This window comes from Lithobates pipiens, unplaced genomic scaffold (genome assembly GCF_037356315.1).
Source record: "Lithobates pipiens isolate NorthernLeopardFrog02 unplaced genomic scaffold, aLitPip1_a1.2 Scaffold_35, whole genome shotgun sequence".
In the NCBI taxonomy this organism is placed as follows: domain Eukaryota; kingdom Metazoa; phylum Chordata; class Amphibia; order Anura; family Ranidae; genus Lithobates; species Lithobates pipiens.
Window position 1 is genome coordinate 12,520,757 of NW_027507811.1, and position 10,999 is coordinate 12,531,755.

The window sequence follows — 10,999 nt, forward strand, 5'->3', positions numbered from 1 at the left end:
TCTAAGTCCTGTGTCCCTCTAAACAAGAGGATCGGCATGAATACAAACAGCCCAGTCTTGGGAGGAGTCAAGCCGTGTTTCTGGGACACCAACCAAATCTCCAACCACAAGATCATCTTTCTTCCTCACTTTCACTTCACATCTAACATAGAGAAACCCCCCCCCCTCCATCTTTTCTAAGTCCTGTGTCCCTCTAAACAAGAGGATCGGCATGAATACAAACAGCCCAGTCTTGTGATTAGTCAAGCCGTGTTTCTGGGACACCAACCACATCTCCAACCACAAGATCATCTTTCTTCCTCACTTTCACTTCACATCTAACATAGAGAAACCCCCCCCCCTCCATCTTTTCTAAGTCCTGTGTCCCTCTAAACAAGAGGATCGGCATGAATACAAACAGCCCAGTCTTGTGAGGAGTCAAGCCGTGTTTCTGGGACACCAACCACATCTCCAACCACAAGATCATCTTTCTTCCTCCCTTTCACATCACATCTAACCTAGGGAAACCCCCCTCCATCTTTTCTAAGGACCATGTCCTTCTAAACAAGAGGCTCAGCATAAAAACAAACAGCCCAGTCTTGTGAGGAGTTAAGCCGTGTTTCTGGAAGACCAACCAAATGATGGATGTCACATACCTGACTGTGGAGCTTAAGATGACGAAGGTGGCCTCTTGCGGTATTCCTGTCTAAGCATCCCTGGTAGTGGAGGCAGGGACTGCTTGGGCAGCGGAAGGATACAAATGCCAGAAAGCTGGAGCACTGCACTTGAACTTTGAGACACAGGGGATCCACCTAATTGCAGTACGGAGTCAAGTCACAAGTTGTGTTTTGGCAGCAACCAGGCAGACAGCTACAGAATCACGATCGGGTTCAAGGTCAGGGACAGGCAGGTGATGGCAACATGCTGGCAATGAGGTACCAAGTCAGGAGGCAAAATCGTGATCACAAGTCCAGGCTGAGGTCAATAATACAGATGAGCAGCAGGCAAGGCAAATCAAAAGAGAAGAGTCAGGCGCAGATGGGTCAGTAACAAGGTTAGAAGGTTTTCAGAAGTATGGAATCAAGCATTGAAGGAAATTTTAGCAATTACGTTACACAGACCTCAGGTTGAAATAGGCCACTGGGTGCCAAGAACTGAATGACTCGAATTATATAGGGCAGCCTTTCTCAACCTGAGGAACCACTAAAATAATTTTCAGAACTTGGGGAACCTTGAATAAAACCAATTCTACTGGGGTCAAGAGGGAAAAAAATGCCATTTACATTGGTGGTTAGTAAAAAGAATGGAACCTTTGCTGGTTTTGCCAAGCGCTGTTTGCCCTACAACTACGGAGGCAACATCGAAATAAGAGGTCATTCAAGCACAGCCCAAGGAACCCCAGCAACCTTCTCCAAATGATGAAACTCCTCATCTGTTCAGTATGGAGATGGTCCTTCTCCAAATTAGGAAACTCCTCATCTGTTCAGTATGGAGATGGACCTTCTCCAAATTACGAAACTCCTCATCTGTTCAGTATGGAGATGGTCCTTCTCCAAATTAGGAAACTCCTCATCTGTTCAGTATGGAGATGGACCTTCTCCAAATTACGAAACTCCCCATCTGTTCAGTATGGAGATGGTCCTTCTCCAAATTAGGAAACTCCTCATCTGTTCAGTATGGAGATGGTCCTTCTCCAAATTAGGAAACTCCTCATCTGTTCAGTATGGAGATGGTCCTTCTCCAAATTAGGAAACTCCTCATCTGTTCACTATGGAGATGGACCTTCTCCAAATGATGGAACTCCTCATCTGATCAGTATGGAGATGGGTCTTCTTCAAACAATGAAACTCCTCATCTGTTCAGTATGGAGATGGACCTTCTCCAAATTAGGAAACTCCTCATCTGTTCAGTATGGAGATGGTCCTTCTCCAAATTATGAAACTCCTCATCTGTTCAGTATGGAGATGGTCCTTCTCCAAATTAGGAAACTCCTCATCTGTTCACTATGGAGATGGACCTTCTCCAAATGATGGAACTCCTCATCTGATCAGTATGGAGATGGGTCTTCTTCAAACTATGAAACTCCTCATCTGTTCAGTATGGAGATGGACCTTCACCAAATTACGAAACTCCTCATCTGTTCAGTATGGAGATGGTCCTTCTCCAAATTAGGAAAATCCGCATCTGTTCAATTTGGACATGACCTTCTCCAAATGATGAAACTCCTCATCTGTTCAGTACAGAGATGAACCTTTTCCAAATCACGAAACTCCTCATCTGTTCAATATAGAGATGGACTTATTCCAAATTATGGAATTCCTTCTCTGTTCAGCATGGAGATGGACCTTCCCTAAATGATGAAACTCCTCATCTGTTCAGCATGAAGACAGACCATCTCCAATTGATAAAACTCCTAATCTGTTCAGCGTGAAGGTGGACCTTCTCCAAATGATGAAACTCCTCGTTTGTTCAGTATGAAGATGAATGTAGACCTACTCCAATTTATGGAATTCTTCATCTGTTCAGTATGGAGAACGACCTTCTCCAAATTATGAAACTCCTCATCTACTCAGTATGGAAATGAACCTTCCCCAAATTATTATTATTATTATTCACTTTTTATATAGTGCCAACAGTTTACGCAACGCTTTACAATGTATAGGGGGGAAAACACAATTACAGTACAGTTCAATACAAAAGGTACAGGAGGGCCTGGCTCGTAGAGCTTACATTCCAAAGGGAGGGGGTGGTGGTACAAAAGGTAATAGCTGCAGAGAGTGATTTGATGGGGGTGAAATTATGAAACTTCTCATCTGTTTAGTATGGAGATGGACCTTCTGCAAATGATACAACTCCTAATATGTTCAGTATGGAGATAGACCTTCTCCAAATTATGAAACTCCTCATCTGTTCAGTATGGAGATGGCCCTTCTCTAAATTACAAAGCTCTCCATCTGTTTAATATGGAGATGGGCCTTCTCCAAATGATGGAACTCCTCATCTGTTCAGTATGGAGATGCCCCTTCTCCAAATTATGAAACTCCCCATCTGTTCAGTACAGAGATGAACCTTTTCCAAATCACGAAACTCCTCATCTGTTCAATATAGAGATGGACTTATTCCAAATTATGGAATTCCTTCTCTGTTCAGCATGGAGATGGACCTTCTCTAAATGATGAAACTCCTCATCTGTTCAGCATGAAGACAGACCATCTCCAAATGATAAAACTTCTAATCTGTTCAGCGTGAAGGTGGACCTTCTCCAAATGATGAAACTCCCCGTTTGTTCAGTATGGAGATGAATATAGACCTACTCCAATTTATGGAATTCTTCATCTGATCAATATGGAGAAAGACCTTCTCCAAATTATGAAACTCCTCATCTACTCAGTATGGAAATTAACCTTCCCCAAATTATTATTATTATTCACGATTTATATAGCGCCAACAGTTTACGTAATGCTTTACAATGTATAGGGGGACAACACAATTACAGTACAGTTCAATACAAAAGGTACAGGAGGGCCCGGCTCGTAGAGCTTACATTCCAAAGGGAGGGGGTGGTGGTACAAAAGGTAATAGCTGCAGAGAGTGATTTGATGGGGGTGAAATTATGAAACTCCTCATCTGTTCAGTATGGAGATGGACCTTCTCCAAATTACGAAACTCCCCATCTGTTCAGTACAAAGATGAACCTTTTCCAAATCACGAAACTCCTCATCTGTTCAATATAGAGATGGACTTATTCCAAATTATGGAATTCCTTCTTTGTTCAGCATGGAGATGGACCTTCTCTAAATGATGAAAATCCTCATCTGTTCAGCATGAAGACAGACCATCTCCAAATGATAAAACTCCTAATCTGTTCAGCGTGAAGGTGGACCTTCACCAAATGATAAAACTCCTCACCTGTCAATTTGGAGATGACCTTCTCCAATCTATGAAACTCCGCATTTGTTCCTTATGAAGATTAATGTGGACCTACTCCAATTTATGGAATTCTTCATCTGTTCAGTATGGAGAACGACCTTCTCCAAATTATGAAACTCCTCATCTATTCAGTATGGAAACAAACCTTCTTCAAGTTATAGAACTCCTTATCTGTTTAACGTTAGATGTTGGACTTTCCCCCCAGTTCTGTAACTCATCGATTCAGTGGTTTTCATATGGACTATATCCAAGGAAAATGCAAGCAGCAAAATGTTATGAAACCATTTGCAATAGACTAAAACCTTCTATTGCGAATATTACAAAAACTGTAGAATATTACCCTAAAAAAAAGATCAAACTGGTAAATAATATAACACTGTCACATTAAAAGAGTCCCTACGCCATCTGTTAGGCTTTTGTCCACCTGTCCCTAGAACCAGGCATTACATTTTTAAAACAGAAAGGGGACAAACTGCTTATAAGTTGGGTGTGCTCAAGTGAAAGGAACTTTTTCATACATATGAAAGGTCCATCTCCATTCCTCAATATAATGTCATGTTCCCAATAAATGAGGTGGAGATACTGTACACCATATGAAAGGTCCATCTCCATTCCTCAATATAATGTCATGTTCCCAACAAATGAGGAGGAGATACTGTACACCATATGAAAGGTCCATCTCCATTCCTCAATATAATGTCATGTTCCCAACAAATGAGGTGGAGATACTGTACACCATATGAAAGGTCCATCTTCATTCCTCAATATAACGTCATGTTCCCAACAAATGAGGAGGAGATACTGTACACCATATGAAAGGTCCATCTCCATTCCTCAATATAACGTCATGTTCACAACAAATGAGGAGGAGATACTGTACACCATATGAAAGGTCCATCTCCATTCCTCAATATAATGTCATGTTCCCAACAAATGAGGAGGAGATACTGTACACCATATGAAAGGTCCATCTCCATTCCTCAATATAACGTCATGTTCCCAACAAATGAGGAGAAGATACTGTACACCATATGAAAGGTCCATCTCCATTCCTCAATATAATGTCATGTTCCCAACAAATGAGGTGGAGATACTGTACACCATATGAAAGGTCCATCTTCATTCCTCAATATAACGTCATGTTCCCAACAAATGAGGAGGAGATACTGTTCACCATATGAAAGGTCCATCTCCGTTCCTCAATATAATGTCATGTTCCCAACAAATGAGGTGGAGATACTGTACACCATATGAAAGGTCCATCTCCATTCCTCAATATAACGTCATGTTCCCAACAAATGAGGTGGAGATACTGTACACCATATGAAAGGTCCATCTCCATTCCTCAATATAACGTCATGTTCCCAACAAATGAGGAGGAGATACTGTTCACCATATGAAAGGTCCATCTCCGTTCCTCAATATAACGTCATGTTCCCAACAAATGAGGTGGAGATACTGTACACCATATGAAAGGTCCATCTCCATTCCTCAATATAACGTCATGTTCCCAACAAATGAGGAGGAGATACTGTACACCATATGAAAGGTCCGTCTCCATCCCTCAATATAACGTCATGTTCCTAACAAATGAGGAGGAGATACTGTACACCATATGAAAGGTCCGTCTCCATTCCTCAATATAACGTCATGTCCCCAACAAATGAGGAGGAGATACTGTACACCATATGAAAGGTCCATCTCCATTCCTCAATATAACGTCATGTTCCCAACAAATGAGGAGGAGATACTGTACACCATATGAAAGGTCCATCTCCATTCCTCAATATAACGTCATGTTCCCAACAAATGAGGAGGAGATACTGTACACCATATGAAAGGTCCATCTCCATCCCTCAATATAACGCCATGTTCCCAACAAATGAGGAGGAGATACTGTACACCATATGAAAGGTCCATCTCCATTCCTCAATATAACGTCATGTTCCCAACAAATGAGGAGAAGATACTGTACACCATATGAAAGGTCCATCTCCATTCCTCAATATAACGTCATGTTCCCAACAAATGAGGAGAAGATACTGTACACCATATGAAAGGTCCATCTCCATTCCTCAGTATAACGTCATGTTCCCAACAAATGAGGAGGAGATACTGTACACCATATGAAAGGTCCATCTCCATCCCTCAATATAACGTCATGTTCCCAACAAATGAGGAGGAGATACTGTACACCATATGAAAGGTCCATCTCCATCCCTCAATATAACGTCATGTTCCCAACAAATGAGGAGGAGATACTGTACACCATATGAAAGGTCCATCTCCATTCCTCAATATAACGTCATGTTCCCAACAAATGAGGAGGAGATACTGTACATCATATGAAAGGTCCATCTCCATCCCTCAATATAACGTCATGTTCCCAACAAATGAGGAGGAGATACAGTACACCGTATCAAAGGTCCATCTCCATTCCTCAATCTAAAATTTTAAATATAGGCACCATATTGGCTTTCCACCAATTCAGTGGTGCTACACCAGTCATTGAAGATTCTCTAAAAATGTGAAATGATGGTTTAGATATAACAGAGCTTGAATTAATTAATTAATTAACCTTTAATGCCCCGTACACACGATCTGAGTTTTCGTCTGAAAAATCTTGGATGGTTTTTAAACAATGATAGTGTTCCTCTTTTCCAATTATGTATAGCTTTTTTTGTTTGTTTCACTTTGGCTATAAGCCGAATAGGTTTTATTTTTAGCCTAATAAACGTATTTCCCATGAGAATGTATTTTGCATTGTGTTTATATACAGTCGATTTGAAGAATTCTGTTTCTCTTCTGTGTTCTTTAATGCCAATATTCCCTCCCAGGAAGTCCTGGGGAGCAGCCCTCAGACTTTTTTAAAATTTGCTGTCGTAAAGTGTAGTGTTTCTATCTTTCCCGTATGTATTTGTTGCTTACTGCTCACATTAAATCAGATCATATTATGGTCACTGCCACCCAGATGTTCTATTACCCTATTTATTGGCGTATAACACACGCTGGCGTATAACACGCACCCCAAATTTTGGAGAGAATTTTAAGGAAAAAAACTTTTAGGAGGGAAGTTTAAGGGAAAAAACGTACATTTAAATGCCCATCAATGCAGCCTTATCAATGTCCTTCTGCAGCCTTGTCAGTGTCCATCTGCAGCCTTATCAGTGTCCATCTGCAACCTTATCAGTGTCCATATGCAGCCTTGTCAGTGTCCATATGCAGCCTTGTCAGTGTCCATCTGCAGCCTTATCAGTGTCCATATGCAGCCTTGTCAGTGTCCATATGCAGCCTTGTCAGTGTCCATATGCAGCCTTATCAGTGTCCATCTGCAGCCTTATCAGTGTCCATATGCAGCCTTGTCAGTGTCCATATGCAGCCTTGTCAGTGTCCATATGCAGCCTTGTCAGTGTCCATCTGCAGCCTTATCAGTGTCATTTGCAGCCTTGTCAGTGTCATTTGCAGACTTGCATTGCAGCCCTGTCAGTGTCGTTGCAGGCTTGCATTGTTACAGAGCGGATGTCCTGTGTATCTCGGCGGCGGTCGGTAGCTCTCGGCGGCTTTCGGCTGCACTCGGCCGTTCTCAGGCGGCTTTCAGCAAACCTCCGAGAAGCTCACAATCGGTGGGGTATCGGCGTATAACACGCGCCCACGATTTCCCTCTGATTTATATGAATATTAGTAATAAGCTCTGCAATGTTTGATATGTTCAGGAGCACTTTACCTGCAGGGTTCAGGAGCACATTACACGCAGGGTTCAGGAGCACATTACACACAGGGTGCAGGGTTCAGGAGCACATTACACACAGGGTGCAGGGTTCAGGAGCACATTACACACACAGGGTGCAGGGTTCAGGAGCACATTACACACACAGGGTGCAGGGTTCAGGAGCACATTACACACACAGGGTGCAGGGTTCAGGAGCAAATTACACACACAGGGTGCAGGGTTCAGGAGCACATTACACACAGGGTGCAGGGTTCAGGAGCACATTACATGCAGGGTTCAGGAGCACATTACACACAGGGTGCAGGGTTCAGGAGCACATTACCTACACAGGGTTCAGGAGCACATTACACACACAGGGTGCAGGGTTCAGGAGCACATTACACACACAGGGTGCAGGGTTCAGGAGCACATTACACACACAGGGTGCAGGGTTCAGGAGCACATTACACGCAGGGTTCAGGAGCACATTACACGCAGGGTTCAGGAGCACATTACACGCAGGGTTCAGGAGCGCATTATACACAGGGCGCAGGATGCTGGAGTGCATTACTCACAAGGTTTAAGCCCTTGTACACACGGTTGGAGAATCCGTCGGAATGTGTCCTATCGGACCGTGTCGTCGGATAATCCGACTGTGTGTGGTATGCATCGGACTGATTCAGTCGGAATATCCGTTGGACCCAATTTTCCAACATGTTGGAAATATTTCCCGACCAACTGGGTCGATCGGACATACTCCGATCATGTGTAGAGAATTTTGATCGGACCAAGTGCCACGCATGCTCAGATCAAATTCCTACATCAAAGCTATTGGCTACTAGCCTGAATGTAGTCCCATCGTAACGAAATTACGTCATCACGTTCTGAAAGATCGGATTTTTCGACAACTCAGTCCGACCGTGTGTATGCAACAGTTTCGGACACAATCCGTCGGACAAAATCCGACGGACAAAATCCGCCGGATTTGGTTGGCAGAATCTCCGACCGTGTGTACAGGGGCTAAGAGCGCATTACTCACAGGGTTCTGGAATGCATTATGCACAGGGGTGCAGGGTTTAGTTGTGTCTTATGCACAGGTTGTAGGGCTTAGGAGTGCATTGCACAAATAGTGTAAGGTTCAGCACTGCATTACGTAAAGGCTTCAGGCGTGCATTTCTGACAGGGTACAGTTTTCAGAAGTGCCTTACACAAAGTGAAGGGTTCAGGAGTGCATAACACACAGAGTGCAGTATTCAGAAGTATATTGAGCATAGGGTTCAGGAGTGCATTACTCGGTGTGCAGGTAGAGAATAATGACTGAGCTCTGCCTCATTTGATGTATGCTCTTAGGATTACATTTGTAAGCCGGGCTTGATGCACAAGCTCTGATTGGAATATGTGCCTTTCAGGGAATGCCTATCCGACCTTTGGCTCGCAGAAATGGGCATGCGTGCAGCATTCTAAGCAGACTGGTGACCAGGCATGCGTTTTCATGCAGAAATGCTCATTGGTGTTCGTGCACGAGCACGGAATGGCGTTCATGAGCATGGGCACGCACTAAGTGCATGTTGGCTGCAGACAGTTTATTTAAGGAGACTTCTGCTCATGCTTATGTGCTGACTGCTCTTTCAGCTATGCCCTGCATCCTGCTACTACTCTGCTTGTTCCCTCATTGCTGACCTGGCTTGCCTCTGACCTGAACCTTGATCCTGCTTCTGCCTTGTCGTCATTTCCTGACCCCGGCTCCGTTCCTGGCCACGTTTCTGCCTTATGATTCTATACCTCACTGCCTGCCTGCTGCTGACCTTGGCTCTTCCTGTGACCAAGCTGCTATTCCTGGCTCTGTCCTCACATTCGGTTCGAATGCCTACCTGGCTGTCATCTATGTCAGCTCTGCTCACCGCAGTGAGTTCCTGTCTCAAGCCTGCTGGGAACTCTGACAAGCCTTGCATCTGGAACCGGTAGCCCATGTGGAGTGCCCCTTTAACTTTGACTGGATCTTCATGCACAGTTACTGTTCCTGACCTAATTTTATGCCAGCCAACCAGGGACAGCATCACCTGCTGCAAGGACTCCAATCAACCCTTTCTGGCAATCCTGTTTCTCCCGTTACCTTTGTACCCTCTGTTCCATCTTCAGTGGGATCTGAGCTGGAGGTACAACAAAGGCAGACCTCGTCATTTAGGTCTCCAATCAGTTACATGACAGTGCCACAGAAACCCTGGCAGGCACTAGGCAAGCTGGGAGCATCTTGTTGGCATCAGAACTGCATTAGAGGCGATTCAGTTTGCATTGTGCGCTATACAAGTATTTCATTCATTCATTCATTCATTCATTACATAAAGGCTTCAGGGTTCAGGAGTGCATTACGTAAAGGCTTCAGAATCCTACCACCTCCATCCCTGATTCCTACAAGACAAAACACACAAAAGATTCTAGAAATCACCAAGAAGATGATGGAGCTGCTGACAGGAGAGGTGAGCAGTACCGGGAATTCTGGGAGATTATCCAGTAACAGACAAGGGATGTGTCTGGATGGTGACTGTATCATTGTGTGTGTCAGGTTCCTATAAGGTGTCAGGATATCACTGTCTAAAGGAGATAGCAGTACGGAGGGTCCACCTAGAACCCCCATCCAACAAATGAGGAGATACTGTACACCATATGAAAGATCCATCTCCATTCCTCAATATAACGTCATGTTCCCAACAAATGAGGAGGAGATACTGTACACCATATGAAAGATCCATCTCCATTCCTCAATATAACGTCATGTTCCCAACAAATGAGGAGGAGATACTGTACACCATATGAAAGGTCCATCTCCATTCCTCAATATAACGTCATGTTCCCAACAAATGAGGAGGAGATACTGGACACCATATGAAAGGTCCATCTCCATTCCTCAATATAACGTCATGTTCCCAACAAATGAGGAGGAGATACTGTACACCATATGAAAGGTCCATCTCCATTCCTCAATATGACGTCATGTTCCCAACAAATGAGGAGGAGATACTGTACACCATATGAAAGGTCCATCTCCATTCCTCAATATAACGTCATGTTCCCAACAAATGAGGAGGAGATACTGTACACCATATGAAAGGTCCATCTCCATTCCTCAATATAACGTCATGTTCCCAACAAATGAGGAGGAGATACTGTACACCATATGAAAAGTCCATCTCCATTCCAGATTTCAGTCCTTTTTAAAAGCTCCTTACTCTGCATTCCCCCTTCACACCTCACCCCTTATCAGCTCTGACCTCTGCATACACCCCCTCCACTGCCTTCACCCCCCCCCCATTCATAGCTTCACTATGTTCCCCATGTTTAACTCCCATGGCCACCACTTTTTTTTGCAGTTCTACCTCATGC